The 20,367-nt window shown below is 39.6% G+C and overlaps 1 long non-coding RNA gene across 2 annotated transcripts in view; it reads right to left on the bottom strand.

Moving 5' to 3' along the window:
- Window positions 1-592: 592 nt before the first annotated feature.
- Window positions 593-20,367, bottom strand: part of LOC140241853 (uncharacterized) — a 38,944-nt gene continuing 19,169 nt past the window's right edge. For both annotated transcript variants that reach the window (XR_011902113.1, XR_011902112.1), the window contains exon 3: window positions 593-1,391. This is a non-coding gene — a long non-coding RNA (uncharacterized lncRNA). The remainder of the gene's footprint in view (window positions 1,392-20,367) is intronic.

The raw sequence follows: 20,367 nt of genomic DNA, 5'->3' as shown, positions 1-20,367 counted from the left end.
TTTTGTTATATCCAACCTCTTTATAACAAGGTTCCACTGAAAGCTGTTTATCTGATTTTCTTCTCTATTCATTAAAACAAACATAACTTTATATTTTGTCAGTATGCATGTATATCTTTATTTGTCAACTATCATTGATCCTTTGCACAGTCGAATGTATGCCTACGATATAATTCCTGATTTATTCTGTGTTACGTTTTGTTGGAAAAAAGGAATGAAAATAAATGAATTGAAATGAATTGAATTAAACAAACTTGACATGTGTGGAATCACGCTACGGTGATGACAAATTGTCTCGCGTAGTCTGTACATTCTGTCTTTTTTTTTTCAGGGGTAAAGGGGAGGAGGAGGGAAATCATTTGACCCATAGTGTGATTCAACATTCTCTAAATATTCACCCATTCTTCTTCCCAATCTCATGCCAGGTTAAGTCTCCATTCATCTCATGGGCCGGCCAATCATTTTTTTTTTTTTCTCAACACGCCCCAAAAAGATAAATCGCCAATAGCAGATGCTTTGTCCCATCAATAATTTCTCTTCCCCTCCTCCATCGCTCACCCCCCTCCCTCCCCCCTCATCCCCACCTCCTTCCAAGCCACATCGGACAACTCCTTCCTGATCTACTATTCTGTTTGCTTGGCAGATTCGCATCCAGTTCAAACAAAGACCAAGGAGAATGCCGGCAGAGTCCGGCCAATTAAGGGGTTCTGCTCCCTCATCACGCCTGCCACCAATTTTCTCTTCATTTTTTTTTTCTTCACCCTCTCTTCTTTTTCACAGAAGGCTAGAGAGAAGTGGAGGTGACGGTGATGCCGTATGAACGACAAATTTCAGGCATCTCCAGTTTCGAAGCGCTCCGTCCTCCTTTTCACAGTGCTTGGTGTGGCAGAGAGAGAGAAAACAAAAAACTTGGATGACAGGTTCTAAATCACTGCAAATTTACACCCCTTCATCACGGTGCTCCTACGCTGCAAACATGTGTACATTACGGGGCGCAGTTTTCGCACCAATTTCTCGGAGCGGCCTCAGATGAGGCTATCTTCGCTCCTCCTGGAGGACGCTGCATCCAAAAGAGAGACATCATTGCAGGAAGATGACAGATTAGTCTCCTCCTCATACACCGGCCTAATCAGATTTGGGCTGAAGATGGCGAGCTGGTGAGCTGGCGAGCTGGCGGGCGGCAAAGTAGGCAGAGAGGCTGGTTGGGTGGAGTAGGAGGTAGATGCTTTGAGTTCTGTTTGCTGATGTCAATAGACACAGAATACTGGGGATAGAAGGAGGTGATTCTGGTTTGGTGTCATCCATGATGCGATGGAATGTTCATTCCGCACGCTCTGCATCAGACATCATCTGTCCTCGAAATTGGCAACATCTTTCCCTGATGAAGGGACCTGCAAATATGCAAAGAGAAAGAATTAACACAGCTGAAACAAGGAAAAAGGTTAAGTGAAGAAGATTCTGCCAATGTGTAAATCCTTGTTAGACCTCCCCCTACAAAAAATGGCTCCCATGAAAAGTTATACTAAGCATCTCTGAACAACCTCCTTCTTCTGCATGTTTGCTTAGATACAATCATTTCATTTTTGTTCTTATGTGCTGGTACTCAAAAACAGGCATCAGTAATGTGCATGCTCTCCTCATGCCTAGTTATCACAACAGCATTTATGTCCTTTAAAGGCATTATTTCCCATTTGCAGATTAAACAAATACCCAGCTTTAGTGCTTCAAGATAGCTATAAAATGTGAATTAGGGATAGCAAAAACCAATGCAAATATGTTTATCAGAATAATCAATGTTAAGCACAAAATGTATTGTTAGATATACAAAATGTGCACAATAGTTGTAATAAAATTGTTTCTAAAATAAACCGTGTACAGTCGTGGTTTAGTGAGAAAAATAGTGATATCTCCTTATATTCTAGGCTTTATTGCAAAATTTTTATATGGTAGATGTTTTGTGATACAACTGACCTACACATATGCATCAAATGTGATTTAAAAATTTTTTTAAAATGATTTTAAAATCAGTGCTCCCAATGGTAAAAATAACTTTAAGCCTCAATTCAACATGGGGTGGGGGGCAAGCGACAAATATGCTTATAAGAACTTTCAGTCAGGATGAACTTTCAGTCAGGAAGAACAGTTAGTCACCGACTTATTGTCACATATCAGAAAAGAAGGTGATACACAAAACTGGCACAGTGGATTTTTTTTTTTTCACACACAATGCGGGGAACAAGGAGGACACTCTGCAGGAACAAGGAGGACACTCTGCAGGAAAGAAGATGATTTGAGTTAATTTCTTTTGACTATATTCACAAAGTATATTATAACATTACCCCCCCCCCCCCAAAAAAAAAAAAAAAAAATGTTCAAAAATTATTATGCATTGGAAAAATAAAGGGTATACCAAGTATGAATGAATTGTAGCAATACATGAACAATTGGAAAGTCATTGATAAATCAATCAAATGATTTTGAATAAATGCAGGGGACCGCCATATATGGCCTCTGAAAAGAATACATGTGAAAAATACAAACTAAACTGAATATCAAATATGAAGAATACAAAAATTGAAGAGCCTGAGGAGAAAAAACAGAAGGAGCGGTGATGATAAGTTCGATGAAAGAAATAAGATAACTAGATATATCGCTACGGCGACTGATATGCCTCCGCCATAATGCATGGTTCTCCTAATAGGTCTATAGTACAATGTCTTGTCAATGTGTGATGACAGTTTCACACAATTGGCAAAATATTAAAATGACAGGTTTGCCACAAATGTGCTGAATGTTCACTTTCCTAGAACTAGGTTCAATTGGATGAATGATTAAAATGTCAGAGTGCAGGTATTTGGGGAACTGATGATTTTTACTTGACTTTTGACCCTTTTATAAGTTTATGCATTGAGTAATTTTCAAGGTATTGAGAAAAAGTATAATTTCAGTATCAAATGGGAAAATAGCATTATCTAAACCTGGCCTTTGACCTTTGACCTCACAGTTCCAAAGAGAATCACTGTTAGGTAGAACATGCATAAATATGTAAGTTTCATGATGATACCTTGAGTTACTTTTGAGATATGGAGGAAAAAGTGCAATTCAGCACTTTCACTTGACCTTTGACCTTTTGGCAAGAAACTTCCCACAGAATATATACTGGGTAATACATGCATACATCAAGTTAAAAAAACCAAAAACCTTTAGGCATTGCATAAATATAAGGAAAGTAGTGATATTTTGAAGAGTTGACCTTGACCTTTGACCCTCAGACCTTTGAACCATGACCCCCAACTTCCCTAGATAATCACTGCCCATTGGAACAAGCATATATACTAAGTTCCATGAAGATACCTTGAACCATTTGCGAGATATGGAGAAAAATATGAATTTTCAACCTTTTTTTCCAACAAAATAACCTGTGACCTTTGACCTTTGACCCCGTGACCCTAAAATCCAAACAAAGTATTATCCCCCAGGATATACCCTCATACCAAGTTTGATGTAAAACCACCACACGGTTCTTGAGATATCGACAAAAACAAAACGCGACGGACGTACATACGGACGAACGGACGGACGGACGGACGGACGGACGACCCGAAAACATAATGCCTCCGGCCACTTCGTTGGCGGAGGCATAAAAATGTTTCATCTTGTTTTCTCTTCTTCTCTAAATGTGAAAAAGATGAACTAACAACACACACAGAGAAGAGAAACAAGAGGTGTTATAAAACTAGAAAGTTTAAGGGATATCACACAATTTTTTATATATATATTTTTTTTTTTGGGGGGGGGGGGAAGCTAGGGTCTTTTTTGTTGGATGTCTGAGTGAAGGAGTGGAAATAGGTTACCCTGGGTAAACCTACCTTCACACCATGACTTGATCCGTCCAGATATGTCTGTCATTTAAAAGCCTACTGTTTATAAGCAAGGCATACATACAGCGTGTATATATAACCCAGATATCATCATCCTGGTAGTGAGGGGGCACCCAGCACCACCACCACTACCAGACATGGACAATGAAGTAGGGGTGGGGCAGGGCGGGGTTGGGGGTTAAGGTGGACATCATGGAAATTCCGCTTTTGTGAGGAGTCTGTGTTGTGGCGCTGAAGAGGGGGAGAGATAAAAATTATTATGATTAGGAGTTCTCTCCACCAGCATTCACCTTCTATTTTCATGCAGTCATTTCTTCTGAACTTCAAGCGTTTTCCTGATTTCAATCTCTTGGCAAATTCATTACCCACATGATTAGATTATCAGAGAGTGGAGAGTGAGCACAGATGGCCCTACACAGTTATTCTCCAGAGTAAAAGATGTTCTCAAACATCTGATCTGAAACTGGGGAAACTTTCCGCATCCTGATGCCCCAAGATGTTCTCTCACCTACTGTCCTTCACTCTAATTCCTTTTTGTTTGATGTGTCTGATCTATGTGCCTCTGTGTTTGACAATTCCCCACTAATGATGGCAGAGTCTCACATACCCGGTCTTCTTTTTGACCCTGAAGCTCCAATCTTCGAGGGGAAACCGATTCAAAGATTTAAGCGGCAAAGCCCCCATCTTTTGTTACTTTAGTGTTCCGAGAGCAATTGGACCTTGCTGAAGGTTGCTTGCATTAGAGTTTAAAAATTCAGCATTTGACCCGTGTCCTTTCAACTCGAGACACTTGGCAAATGTAGCCAGGTTACATTGTGAAATACTGTCGTGACATGTTTTAATATGGTGTCTGAAAGTTGGAATAATTTTTGTTTTTGTTTTTCATGTGCTAGGGGATAATTGTAGGTTTTCAAACTTGAAAGTCAAACGTGGTTATAAGAAAAAGACCTAGCTGCCACACCACCTCCTTGTACCAGCTTTCAAATACACTCAATGACCCATTGTATTATTGGCTGCAATGTCATATTTCATTTCACAACTTGATCTTGTCATGCGACCTTTGACCAAGTGATCACAATATCTTCATCACTGTACCTTTAATCAGGGAGGTGAGACGACCTCCCTGCATACACATAGCATGTTTCCTGTATCAGATACCATCTGTGGAAATTTCAAGATCCTGTCTTGAATGGTTGAGAGGCGATCTTAGCTTGTCATATAAAATTTATTAATATTCATCAGAGTTAATCGCTGATGCTCCATGCACTGTGTGGGTATGACAGAGAGATGGAGAGAGGGAGAGGAAAATGGAGAGAAAGAGAAGGAGGGATGAATTTCAAGAGAAAATGTAGGCCAATTGAGGCAACAGATTTCACTTGATACACTCCTCCTTAGGAAAACTCCATGCCCTGCTCAAATTCAGTTTGATAAATAGGGTGAATCCAAATAAGCAGAACTGTGGAAATTTCTGTTGGACATAAAGAAGTTGTGACATGCAAAGGTTCATGTGATAACCATATACTGAAATTGATAAGGAGGTGATGATCTCATTGCACACAAGTTTCCTATTAACATGTACACAATGCTAATTTTTCATTTTTGTTGTTGTTGGTTGAATTAGAAAAGGAAGATTACATCTTTTTGAATTATGCCAGTTGTTTTATGAAACAGAGATGATGAAGATGGGGAAGGATAACTAAAAAATTTTTCAGTGCAAAACAAATTGGAGATTTGTGAGGCATGACAGATCATCTCATGTAATTTGTTGCTGCTAATAGTGTCACTACTTTGTGCAAAAGCATGTAAAACTTTAGAATTCCATAACTTCTTCGACTCGTGTCTAATCTCTATCAAAAATGTCCCGTTGTGTTCATTTTGACCTCTCTCCATTTACTAAAGTCAGCTCAAAGATGACATGAATCTTCATGACATCCAGATATCACAGTGCCTCTGGTTCATGCAATTGATGACTTCATATTCCACCATCACACCCAAACATTTTGTTAAATCTGCTCTAGCAAGAGTAAATAGCAAAGGAAAGTCAGAGATGTCATGAATGAAATTTTCCTGAATGATGCTATTTCAATATGCTAGAGTATACCCCTTCCCCCTCCCACCCTCCTCCTCCTTCGCCTTCCCCCATCCCTCTCCTCCCCCTCTTCTTCTTCCAGTGCATCTCTGCCCGCAACCTCCTCCTCCTCCTCCTCCTCCTCCTCCTCTTCAACCTCCTCCTCTTCTCCTAATCTTCATCGGTAAATCTGTTATGATTTCCATTCCTTGGCCAAGTCGCAGATAAACAGACTGTCAGGGGTGATTATCGCATTCTTGCTTGGTGGTGGGTTTCTGTCATCGGTCTCCGGTGTGTTCTTCCACGGCAGAGATGAGGGCACAGGGGAGATAGCGAGACATGTATATAAAGAGCAGAAGGAAGATAAAGGGGGGGGGGGGGTGGAGACGGAGAGAGAGAGAAAGATAGAGAGAGATGGAAGACTGGTAGCTAACTCACCTCTCGTAGGTGTCTCGAGGACCCATTTATCCTCCTAATTTGTGCTTTTTCTTCTCCCATGCTCACTTCTACCAAGGAGCTTCAAGCTCCTTGCTTCTACAAGCTCAAGCTTATTACTTGAGAGGGGGGGGGGGGGATGGGAAGGGCACTTGTAGCCTTGGTACTCAGACCTACTTCTAATGAATGTCTAACAAGCAACACGACATGATGCTCACAACTCTGCCATATTTGAGTTAGTTCTGTTCTATAGAAACAGAATCATACACATGCAGGAGACATCAAAAATGAAGGAAAAGTTAAACAAATGACGAAGAAAACGAAAGGGAAGACAAAGAAGATGATGATGAAAACAAAGAAGAAGAAGACAAAGAAGAAAAAAGAGGAGGTGGAGGAGGATGAAGGAGCAGAAGGTCTGATGGAGGAAGAGGAGGAGGAGGAGGACACTGAGGCAGGTGAATTCCCAGCTACATCAGTGTTTGCCCAAGTATGGCAGTGAGGATGTTCTACTCTGATCATCGGTGATACCAAAATACCCTGTTGATGGGCCAGAGCTCACTTGAATAAGAGCAGTTTCAAAACTGGGGCCTGGTTCCTGGCTGCTTACAATTAAAACTAGAATTATCACTGAAGGTGATTAATACCCCCGCCCCTAGTGTCGCTTTATAGTATGTGATGTCATGAGGGCAATGACGTTAATACCAAGTTTGTGCACTTGTCGAATTGGAAACAGAATAATTTTAGTTTACTGTACAATTACAGAGTTGACACTGAGTTCCACAAGGTTTAGGTAAAAAGTGTGGTTACCATGGCAATGCATTGTCTGATACAAACACAAGGGACATTTTGCATAACTACACTTAAAGACCATCATACACACCAAATTTGACCTTCATAGCTTGAATAGTTTATTTTGATACAAAAATGAGTGGTTACCATGGCAACACATTTTCCTTAAACTAACACATTGGTGTCTTGCAAATCTACACTTCTAGATCATGATACATACTAAATTTGACTTTAATTGCTTGAATGATGGAAAAGTTATTCGATCTGCAAGGTTTTGGTAAAATTGTGGTTACCATGGCAACGGTTTGTGTGACAAACACAAAAATTATGTGTTCCACATCTATACCTCAGGGCCATAATGCCTACCAAATTTGGTTTCAATTGCTTGAAAATTGTGGAAGAAGTTCACTCCACAGGATTAAAAAAAAAATGCGGTTACCATGGCAATGCATTGTCCGATACAAATACAAAGGACATTTTGCAAAACTACAATTAAAGAGCATCATACACACCAAATTTCACCTTCATAGATTGAATGGTTCAATTTGATACAAAAATGAGTGGTTACCATGGCAATACATTTTCCTTATATTAACACATTGGTGTCTTGCATAACTACACATCCCGCTCATCATACATACTAAATTTGACCTTAAAGGACAAGTTCACCTTCATTAACATAAGGATTGAGAGAATGTAGCAATATTAGTAGAACACATCATTGAAAGTTTGAGGAAAATCGGACAATCCGTTCAAAAGTTATGAATTTTTGAAGTTTTTGTGCAGTCACCGCTGGATGAGAAGACTACTGCAGTGTATGATGTCATATGCATACAACAATATAAGGAAAATATAAAGAGAATTTCACAAAATTTCATCTTTTGAAAAAAGTACCCATTCCCTTGACTCGTTACTGACATATATATGAAGGGTTTGTTTGCAAAAACCGATAAGTCCATTTTTGAAGATTTTGAAGTACGATCTCTGTCATAAAGTACAAAATAATACTTTTTAAATGATATATTGGTCACTACATATAGAGGTATATTTTTGAAGTTATGGTCAAAAGAAGCACAAATTTTCTTATTATTCTCTTTATTTTTCTTGACATTTAATCGCAAATATCTCCATTTGGCAACTAGAAATGTCGCTACAGCGACTGGTTATACCCCCGCCAAACAACATTTCATAAGCTTTGGTCAAAACAACATTTGATAAGCTTTGGTCAAAAAACTGAGGAAGTAGTTAAATCCGCAAGATCTTTCCTTGATCTTCTGCCATTAATATGCCGTTACCATGGCAACGTACTTTCGGGTACTGTCGAAAAATGCGTCTTGCACATCTACAACCAAAGGCACACATCTGTACCAAGTTTCATGGAAATTGGGCAAAAACTGAGGAAGTAGTTTGCAACACAAAATTTTCCATCATTTTGGCTCATAATATGTGAGTTGTTACCATGGCAACATACTTTTTGTCACTGTCAAGAAATGTGTCATGCTGACCTATATCCTAAGACAAACATTCAATATGAATTCCATGAGAATTGGAAGAACACTGATGAAGCAGTTTTGCCATGAAGCATTTTGCCCTATATTTTACCAATAACATGCCGTTACCATGGCAACGCACTTTTTGCCACTGCGGAAATATGTGTCTTGCACATTAACATATTCAGATGAACATCTGTACCTAATTTCATAAAAATTGATCAAAAACTGTGGGAGGAGTTTGCGACGCAAGATTTGTACCCATTTTTGCCCATAATATGCCGTTACCATGGCAACGTACTTTTGGGTACTGTCAAAAAATACGTCTTGCACATCTACAACCCAAGGCACACATCTGTGCCAAGTTTTATGGGAATCGGTTGAAAACTGAGGAAGTAGTTCGCGACGCAAGATTTGTACCCATTTTTGCCCATAATATGCCGTTACCATCGCAACGTACTTTTTGGTACTGTCAAAAAATACGTCTTGCACATCTACAACCCAAGGCACACATCTGTGCCAAGTTTTTTGGGAATCGGTTGAAAACTGAGGAAGTAGTTCGCGTCGCAAGATTTGTACCCATTTTTGCCCATAATATGCCGTTACCATGGCAACATACTTTTGGGTACTGTCAAAAAATACGTCTTGCACATCTACAACCCAAGGCACACATCTGTGCCAAGTTTTATGGGAATCGGTTGAAAACTGAGGAAGTAGTTCGCGACGCAAGATTTGTACCCATTTTTGCCCATAATATGCCGTTACCATGGCAACGTACTTTTGGGTACTGTCAAAAAATACGTCTCGCACATCTACAACCCAAGGCACACATCTGTGCCAAGTTTTTTTGGAATCGGTTGAAAACTGAGGAAGTAGTTCGCGTCGCAAGATTTGTACCCATTTTTGCCCATAATATGCCGTTACCATGGCAACATACTTTTGGGTACTGTCAAAAAATACGTCTTGCACATCTACAACCCAAGGCACACATCTGTGCCAAGTTTTATGGGAATCGGTTGAAAACTGAGGAAGTAGTTCGCGACGCAAGATTTGCAACGGACCGACCGCCCGACCGCCCGACCGACCGTCCGCTGATTCCTATATACCCCCTTCAAACTTCGTTTGGCGGGGGTATAAATATGGACTTATCGGTTTTTGCAAACAAACTCTTCATATGTTATGGGTGATATTATTCCCATTGCCTTTAGAAAGAGGCAAGTCAAGTGCTCTTTTATTATGCAAAAAAAGTGAAAATATGTTGAATTTTCTTCACATTTTCTTTATACTGTTGTACTCACATGACATCACGAGCACTAGTAGTCTCCTCATCCAGCGGTTCCAACACAAAAATTTTAAAAATTCATAACTTTTGCATCGATTGTCCAATTTTCCTCAAACTTTCACCGATGTGTTCTACTAATATTGCTGCATTCTCTCAATCCTAAATGTTTATGAAGGTGAACTTGTCCTTTAATTGCTTGAATGATGTGGAAGTCATTCAATCCACAAGGTTTTGGTAAAATTATGGTTACCATGGCAACGCTTTGTCTGACAAACACAAAAATTATGTGTTCCAAATCTATGCCTCAAGGCCATAATGCCTACCAAATCTGATTTCAATTGCTTCAAAACTGTGGAAGTTGTTCACTCCCCAAGATTTCGAAAAAAACATGCGGTTACCATGGCAACGCTTTGTCAAGTACAAATACAAAGAGTGTCTTGCATAACTACACCTATAGATCATCATAGATACCAATTTTGAAATTGATTGCTTAAATACTATGGAAGTTATTCAATCCACAAGGTTTTGGTAAATTATGGTTACCATGGCAACGCATTGTCCGACAAACACAAAAAACATGTCTTGCACATCTATACCTCAATATCATCATTTACCCTAAGTTTCATTTAAATTGCTTCAAAACGGTAGGAGGAGTTTGCGATACAAGATTTTGCAACAGATCGACCGACCGCCCGACCAACATCACGGTGATTCCTTCACACTACGTGTGGCGGGGGTATAAAAAAAATATAAACTAGAAATGTCACTATGGTGACTGGTATGCCTCCACAATAATGCATGGTTCTCCTAATAGGTCTATAGTACAATGTCTTGACAATGTGTGTGACAGTTTCACATAACTGGCAAAATATTGACATGACAGGTTTGTCACAAATGTGTTGAATGTTCACTTTCCTTGAACTAGGTTTGCTATATTGTCTATAGACTTTCCTCAGGTATAATCTCTTGAGCTTTGATACGAATTTCACTTCAACATAATATCAGTATGCTTCTAGTCTTGCATTTTGGGAAAACTTTGAGGAATTCAGAGGGCTTTTCACTCCATCCACAGCAACATAATTTATATTTCCATACAGACTGCTAATAAGATGACCTCCTTCTTACTTGGTGGTTAATAGCGGGAGTCAGAAGTCGTATCCACTGTGCCAAAGTGCCCCCCACAAGAGTTGGAGAGAAATGAAGAAATGTTTCATATCAGAGCTATTTTTGTGACTTAACACCAAATTCTCTATGGCATCTAAGATCTGAACTGCCAAGGTAGCGCATTCTTTAATACAGCACTTTCTTCCGTCCACACCAATGAAAAAGCGATGCAAATGAAGACAACTGTCTTTTTCCTGTATGCCAGATGGTATAAACCTGGTTCCCCTCACACATTTCATCTCTTTTTATTTCAGCGCTTTTCATAAACATCCAGCAGCTCTTATGCAGGGGACATTTTCAATTAGTGAAACATCCTGGAGGTATTTGCATTGAAGCTTTCGATGTTCCCCAGCACGATAATCCGTTTGTCTCCTCTATGCAACCACGGAGGTAGCTCCATGATTCAACAATGCTCCCACAATGCTCTGCAAAAACTGGATTTTTTAATGTTTTTAAGCCTTTTTTTGGGGGGGCCGCTGTGCCTCACAATTTCCACGCGTGAAATTAAATATGCTTGCATTTTGGATCATGCTCCGTCAGCTCCCTTAATAGAGAATTTTTTTCTTCTTCAAGGTGATATGAATGCATCATCTTTACCCTCTTCCTATTCTGCTCAAGACCGCATGGTCATTCGAAAGAGAATCCACGGCATCCTAGGTAAATATGTTCTTCTGGGGTGACTCAAAATGAATCGCCTTTTTTCTTTCTATCCTTTTTTTTTTTTTTTTTTTTAGCGGGCGGGGGACAGTGACGGGCTGTGGGTCCGCAATCCGATATACCTGAGTCATGGGAGAACCTTGGCACGATTTCGCCCCTGAAATTAGCAAACTCTGGTTTAAGGTGTTCAAATTTAGATCTCCTGTTTTTTAAGTCATTGCTTTCTTTCAGTGCTTATACCTCTACTTAGTCATGTCATTACACACAACTCTCAGGTGAATCAATCTAGGTGTCATGGTATTAGCCTGAAACAGCAAATACATACTATTCATGGAATATGATATGTGCATTTTCCCCTCTCCTTTCAATCTCATATCGGAAATAATGATGATGCAGCATTTCAGCTGTATCACCATTGTTCATCTGTCTTTCCTCTATTCATCAGTCCTTGGGGGGTATTTCATGTCTTCTCGTCTGGAGGGAAGGTCATGCCTAGCAGTCGATGAACGGTCAATCCGAATATGCCGGGGAAAAAATGCCTGAGCAGGGATTTTCAACATTTCATCGGAACCAAGCAGATGAATGATCACCAGGATACTGAATCCTTCGACTCACATCTAAGGAGGCTGATGTAGTCATGGCGCAACCTTCTCAAACATTTATATGCCATGCAATGTAGTGAAATTTGCATACAATCGCATTTAGAACAGGATGTGGATGTTTTCGTTGAAGTGAAACTGAAAGACGGCATGTAAGAGATCTTCCAAGCAGAAAGTGGGGAATGTTTCATGTTCCCACCACAAAGATGGAAAATTCACTGATTTTCAGTTGATCATTGTCATAATGTCAGTATGCTTCTCTTCATGTATTTAGGGATACTTTGAGAAATTCAGAGGGCTTTCCTCTTTATTCATAACAACATAATTTCTCTCTCTATGCAGATTGCTAATAAAACGACAATTCTTCTTACTTGATGGTTAGCATTAAAATGTTTAAATGGATAAGTAAACGAAAGCATGAAGTTTTCTCCACTTGCAAGATCATTCACTTGGAGGGTGAGCATTCAATAATACTGCATGAAGTAACACATGCATGCTCTTACGTTTCATCGACCAATATTGAAGCTCTTCTTGCCCTGAGAAACAGACAGGTGAGTTCATGACATGTTGCTGTGGTATATAAATTATTGTGGTTTAGCCCTTTATGTACCAAGCGCTTAACTTAACTTACCAAGCCTCGGTCCAAGAGGAAGGCAATAGTGACACATTATGGATTAGTGGGATTAAGTACATGTAGTCTCTATTCATTATTAACCAGTTTCCAGACATCTGTGCCATTTTGTGAAGAAAACACCCCAGCACGTTTGCTAATTGGCACAGTAAGGGTTAAGACGTGTGATACTTTGCCGTGGTTGCTATCTTCAGAAGATGTGGATATTCAGGTGCTGGTGAAGAAATCCTCAACCTGACACAATGAGCCATTATATCATGTCTCTTCACAATATCTTGTTGGTTTGTTGTGTGTGTGTGTGGTGCGTGTGTGTGTGTGTGTGTGTGTGTGTGTGTGTGTCTGTGTGTGTGTGTCTGTGTGTGTGTCTCTGTATGTGTGTGTTTTAATGGGGGGTGGGGGAGGGTTCTAATCCAGTAAGTATGGTTGATTTTATTATCATTCAATCTTCTGCATTGTGGATCAAGGCCTGTGCAGCCATATGCTGATATCTTCAAAGTGTGACAGTAACCAGCAATAGGAAAAGGCATGGTGGGTGTTTACAGATGGGGATAGATCAAAGCAAATTAAGATAATTATAAACATATACACACACATACACATGCCACACACATTTATTCAAACATCCATGCTGTGTTTGAGTCCATAATTGATAAATGATTATGACTATGGAGTCAAACTGCTAATTGACGAATATATAGGTTTATGTGTCAAGTCCAAACTTTGAGTGGTTCTCAACTCCTTTCTTCACTGCTGTTTCAGTCTGCAGTGTGGTATATATAACTATATGATACATGATGCTTGTGTGACAGGCATATATTCTCATCATTATCACCTATATCTCCATCCGTGTCAGATAATATCAGCCATTGTGGCCCTCGAATATCTTGCCAATTTTCTGCAGTTTCAGGAAAGCTAGTGCTTGCTGCTGAGCCGGTAAATTGTTGCCTTATTGATAAGGCTCCAATGACACTATTGTACTTATGAGAAGTCGCATTTCTCTGCTTAGTTTGGTTTGATTCTCAACTTACTCTGCTTTTTTATATTTCCAGTATGTCTCAACAAAATTCATTCATCTCCTCCACATCATATCTATGAGAGAAGGTAGTGACTCCTGCTCTTTTCACTTTCATCATAGGCCCTACTATTAAAGGGTGTGTACAGTTCTGGTTGGGGTAAGGATTTAGCTTTTCACGTTTTGCGAGATATTCAGAAACCACTCTTTGAGATGTCAAAGAGCATGCAATTCTAAGGGGTATCAAAAATTTATTTGATGAAAATCGGTTTTGAAATGTGTGAGATATCCAAAAACAACGTGAAACAAAGAGATTCTAATAAAGGTGGGACATGTCGCCTTTTATTATTATCACTTTTGGGGATATCTCAGCCATTTGAAAACCAATTTTCATCAAATAAACGTAGAATCCTTCTTAAAATCACATGCTCTTTCATATTCCATAAGAGGTTTCTCATTATCTCACTTAGGAATGTTCAAAACATGAATCCCCACCTCAACCACTACTGTACAGTCCCTTTAACATACTGCAATTTTACAGAGCATACATATCCACAAGTTGTTGTATAAACTCTGTTAGTCTGTCTTTGCAGACCTCATTACCTCCGCCGAGGGAGGAGGTTATGTTTTCGTTACCATTGGTTTGTTTGTTTGTTAGTTAGTTTGTTTGTTTGTCCGTGTGCAAAATAACTCAAAAAGCAGTGAACGGATTTAGAGGAAACTTACAGGATAGGTTGAGAATGACACAAGTAACAAACGATTACATTTTGGTAGTGATCCAAGAATTTTTGGGGAATTTATGAAGGATTTTTTGATATTTTGACAGGTAGGGTCAGTGAACTTGGATGTTCCAGCTGCACATTTTTTGAGGTTTTCAAACGCACACTAAAGTGCGTGCTCTAGTTTCTTTTAGGGCGAGGCGCACCACGCAGCTGAGGGTTAATGATGTACCAAAGGCTTCTATATTGGGAAATCGGGCGATTTTTCAGCATGTATACCTATGGGTGGAAATCACTGACCTCTATGGAAGAGCCGAAAGAGCTTTTAAAATCTCTTTGGGAAGAGCAAGATCATCGGTGGAAAGTAGCTGCTTGGCGGAGGTCTGCGCTCTCAGAGTGCTTTTCTAGTTTTTTTTTTTCATTGTGTTAGTCTCCAAGTCAGACAAAATACACTGATTTATATATATATAATATATCAAAGTGCTGGCTGTGGATGGGATAGTAACTGAAGGGTATCTCACCTTTGGGCTCTGGGATGAAATACATGCTACGGTTACAAATCATGATGGGTTTGATTCTTTTGTCTGTGTGTGTGTGTGTGTGTGTGTGTAACATAGTCCATTTTATCCGACTTTCGATGCTCAACATGCTTAACAATAACTCAACCATCCGATCGCATATCACTCATGACCCGCTACATGACTCTGCATGCGATATTACTTTGCGTAACATCACACCGCCTTCACATGACCAGAGGAGGAAAACTGATCCACGGCGAACTGCTTGATGGGTGGAAAAAAAAAAAAAAAAAAAAAAGAGGACAATGTTCGTCCCCTGCGGGCGCTAGCGCATGATCTGAGGTGTCTAAAGGTCAGACAGGTTTGTAACAGGTATCCTCTCTGGGATGGCATCACAGAACATCTTTCAAACTCATCGTAGAAGAGCAGAACAAACCATCAAGAATATCTGGGGCTTTGACAAAAATAGATCTCTTATACCACAATACACAGAGCTTTTAATGCTGAAATCTCTGGTGTGGCATACAGATGACCAATTGACAAATCTGCCATCTCTTTTTCTTAACCTGTTGAGGACAAGTTGGCTTTGCTACAACACACATTTTCCACGGACACTTGCCTGAGTACACTCTGGACTTGTCTTCAACTACTGACAACAGAAATCAGAGTTACAGAATATTCAGAAATGTGCCATTAGATCTTGACATTGAACTCATCAGTTGGCTATAAATACACCAAGAGAGATAGAGTCAAATTTGCATATCAGAAAACTCACTGGGAGCATGCTCTTTTCAATGTGGCTGCACCAACAAGAGATGAAAGAGAAATATGAGGGATGCACAGAAATCAGATGGTGCCCCTGTCTTGCACTCCATATATGTTCCTCAATGATTTTCTGTGCCTCTTGTTAAGTTCTCACTCCACCTCAATAAAGTGAGGATTTTTACTGCAAATTCCAGGCTATTTTCAAGAAATGTAATGACATGGGGGGGGGGGGGGTTACTGTTTTTTGTGGCTATCTTGATCTCCCTCTCATTTGCTTCAGCCTACTGTAAAGCGAGCAATGTTCTTGTGCGTTTTAATCTTGCAAATTTTGCAAGAACCAAGATTCGCAAAATTAAAATGCATGTGAAAATTCTTGCCTCCACTATCTATATGCATTGAATGCCAGTGGCAGTTCGCAAAAATTTCATGCCGCGAAAAGATTTCCTTTACAGTAAATATTTAAAAAGAAAAAGAATAACTCAGACAGGATCAAATCTTGCTTTCTGTGCCACCGTTGTGATATAGATGTCAGAGTCATACTTATTTTTCGGCACAGTTCATCTCCCAATTCAGAACCCATTGACCGGCATGTCATTCTTCTTACCGCACTTGTTCGTTCCGCCTTCCCCAAGCCAACTCTCGAGGGAGAATTCGCTCTAAATGCTGTCAGCAATACGCTTTGCAAAATGATTGTGCGGCGGTTAATTGCCGCTTGGCGAACATCATCATCACATCGAGGGTATTAAAATCATCTTTCTTCTCGTCGTTCATTTCTGTTGTTTGTTTGTTTGCTTTTTCCCCCTCTCTTTTTCTCTCATTTGCTTGGATATGATGAGGAGAAGTGGATTCGGTGAAGATTTCATGGTTAGGGCTGGAGGGTTGGAAACACGGGTAAGATCGTCAAGTACTCCAGAGGGGGGTGCACTGAACGAGACGCGACGGGCGCACAAGAGGCTTGCCTTAGATATAGAGGCAATTTTGGAAGTCTGGGCTGTGATGTGCTTTCTACTCTGGGGAAATGGGTTTACATGTATAGAGAGTGCAACAGGGTGGAGAATGATGGTGAAGATGAAGATAAAGAGAGGAAGGGGGGGGGAGAGTTTTTTTTTTGTGAAAGAGATTGTGATCAGTTTTACCACTAATACTGCTACTTGTCATTCACTATCAGTACCATTTATAATATTTACTATAAAGATATAAAGAAAATTCCACAAAAAATCCTTTTTCACGAAAATTACAAATTCCATCAACTTGATACTGACATATGTTAAGGGTAGCAATTATTCCCCCTGCTTTCTGAAAGCGGTTAGTCAAGTGCTCTTTCATAATGCTAGAAAAGTGAATCTTTGTTGAATTATCTTCATATTTTCTTTAAATTGTTGTCCACTCATACGTCATAGCCTCTAGTAGTCTCCTCATCAAGCGGTTCCAACACCAAAATTTAAAAAAATTCATAACTTTTGCATCGATTGCCGGATTTTCCTCAAACTTTCACTGATGTGTTCTACTAATGTTTCTGCTTTCACTCAATCCACGTTGCTCTTGGGTTTGTGTTCCCTTTAAGTAGCCTCCAAGGAGGTGCCGAGATGCAGGTACAACAAGCCAGTTTGTAATTAGCTCACGTATAGGCCTACATTGATACAAATGACCTTTCTGTTTTTCTCAATTGGTTAGGCACTTCACTCGTCAAAGCGGCATAATGCATAAGCTTGCCCGACTTTATGGAATTCGTGTTCAAACAAAGAGTGAACTTGCATTTAGACCAGGTGACCAGAACAGTCCGTCAGTTGATGTTTTAGCCCGCACCATTTCATTGTTTTGTACTAAATACAATAACAACTTTTTTTTTTTTTTTGATATTGCCAAATACCAGGCTTGCTGTGATCAGGTGGATGTGCTGGCAAGCACCATTAAGATAAGAATCACATGAATAATCATCACATCACAGATGCTTATCTCAGTGAATTCACAAACCCAAAATGCCTGTTGGTACAAAAGACATTTTTTTCTGTTCATTCGCATAGTGGAATTATGAAATGGTCTGTTGTCAAACATTTTTGATGAAATGGTGGGGCAGAAAAGAGAGAGAGAGAGGGAGAGAGGGAGAGAGAGAGAGAGAGATGGGGAGGTCTATTTGGCATGGAATCAATTGGAGAGATCATTGATGGTACCAGAGATGACAATTTTTCATCAAATTTGTCTCCTGCTGCACAAGCAGATTTTTGAACCAGCATGACAAATTATTAAGAAAGCATCATATTCCCCAGAAAACTGTTGGACAAAAACGATGGCTGCTGGGCCATCATTTTTTTTTCTCTCTCTCATGTTCATGTTCTTTTTTCTCTTGTCAGGGATTACCCCTCTTTTTTTCTTCCTCTCTTGCAGAGAAGCGGCACAAGAAAAGAACTCAAGAGACTGATAATTGGCTGCTATTTGAACAGCCGCTAGGCACATCTGAGCTTCACAGTTGGAACAGACGAGGTTACAGCAGGGGCTAGCTTATCTCCCACGGGGGCCTGAGAGGGGGAATCATATAGATGTATGGATGTATAGATAGATAGATAGATAGATAGATAGATAGATAGATAGATAGATAGATAGATAGATAAATAGAGAGATAGATGGAAAGATAGAAAGAAACAGAGAGAGAGAGATGGAAGAGAGAAAGGAATAGAGACAGACAGACATAAAACCAGACAAAGAGACCGAAGGAGAGAGAAAAAAAAGGCACACTGGTACATTCAAGAGAAGAAAGATAGAAAGGAAGATAGGAGGGAAGACAGACATGAAGATGATATGAAAGATATATCATAGACAGATTGACAGATAGAAAGATTTACACAGTGAGAATACACCTTCAGATGATGGAGTGTGAGGGGTAGAGGAAAGAAATACACGTGAATGGATGGATGGAAGAAAGGCAGACAGGCACAGAATGATGGTGAAAATGCTGAAAGGGGGGGGGGAGTCTAAAAAAATAGATAACAAGGGCAGAGATGAAATAATGAGTAGAGAGAAGAAACTTCTATCAATTACAGTCATATACAAGATAGAAGATAGATGTAAGGACTGAAAGAAGTTTCCAGGAAAAAAGAAACAAAGATGGAGAAAGAATCAGGCAGAAAAATAAAGAGATACTGTAGATAGATAGAGAAGAGACAAATCCATCTATTTATCTATCTATCTATCCATCTATCTATCTATCTATCTATCTATCAATCTATCTACCCATCTATCTATCTACCCATCTATCTATCTATCAATCTATCTATCCATCTATCTATCTATCAATCTATCTATCCATCTATCTATCCATCAATCTATCTATCTATCAATCTATCTATCTATCTATCTATCAATCTATCTACCCATCTATCTAGCTAGCTAGCTATCGATCTATCTGTTCACATATTGCAGGGTGCTGTGGAGGTTGTCAATGGACGAAACTCTTAACTGAAGAATTAATAAAATGCATATTGAAAATGTAACAGATAATTATTACAAAATAGACAGAAACTACAAGCCACAAGGGCAGGGGGAAGGGGAGGGGGAGGGGAGGGTTGCGAGGAGGAGAACGGGAGGGGCAGAGAATGAAGGTATGTTGGAAAAGGAGCTAACAGATGTGTGAAAGGTAGATTATACTGCATTCTTTTAACATGAGCAGTTCATAAGCATGTTTACAAATTGCTTTTAAGGAAACTACGATCTTGTATTTGTTAGAAGCATTACAGACTTCATTTCAAGTGAACAGCTGATTAGACAAAACTCTTTACTAAAGCAAGGTTTTAATCCCCACTTTACCTGCCCCCATGAAGTGGAGACCACTTTATTTCAGATGCTCCAGCGTGACAAGAGTGTGTTACTTCAACAATAAAGTTTGAAGAGAACTGGTGAGGATGTACCCTGGCAGACTTTAACAGCCTGTCATTCATCACGCAGTAAGGAGCTGTGTCGTTAAAGCAACCAACCCCCTTAGCAATTACCCCATCCCATCTCCCCCGCATACCCTTCTCGTAAAATATGATGGGCATTTTGACTGCCGCTCTCCTGTAACTGTGCTCTCACCCTAAACATTTTCATTCATTCATCCATTCATTCTTTAATTCATTCATTCATTCATTCATTCATTCATTCATTCATTCATTCATTCATTTTTCCCATCTGCAACAAAACCTGAAAATACATTTCTTTTTTTTTACATAGGATATAAGTGCATACATTATGCCAACATTATAAAGTATAATAAATGAAATTTATGGATACACCATGGACAGAGTAAAAAAGGAAAAACCCAAAAGGCATTCTGAAGTTTTGAAAAATGCAGGAGATGGGGAGAAATGCTTAAGAAAAATGCTCA

This window comes from Diadema setosum, chromosome 18, assembly GCF_964275005.1.
Source record: "Diadema setosum chromosome 18, eeDiaSeto1, whole genome shotgun sequence".
NCBI lineage: Eukaryota > Metazoa > Echinodermata > Echinoidea > Diadematoida > Diadematidae > Diadema > Diadema setosum.
Note: the sequence above shows the minus strand (reverse complement) of the source record. Positions and strands in the feature narration are given on the sequence as shown.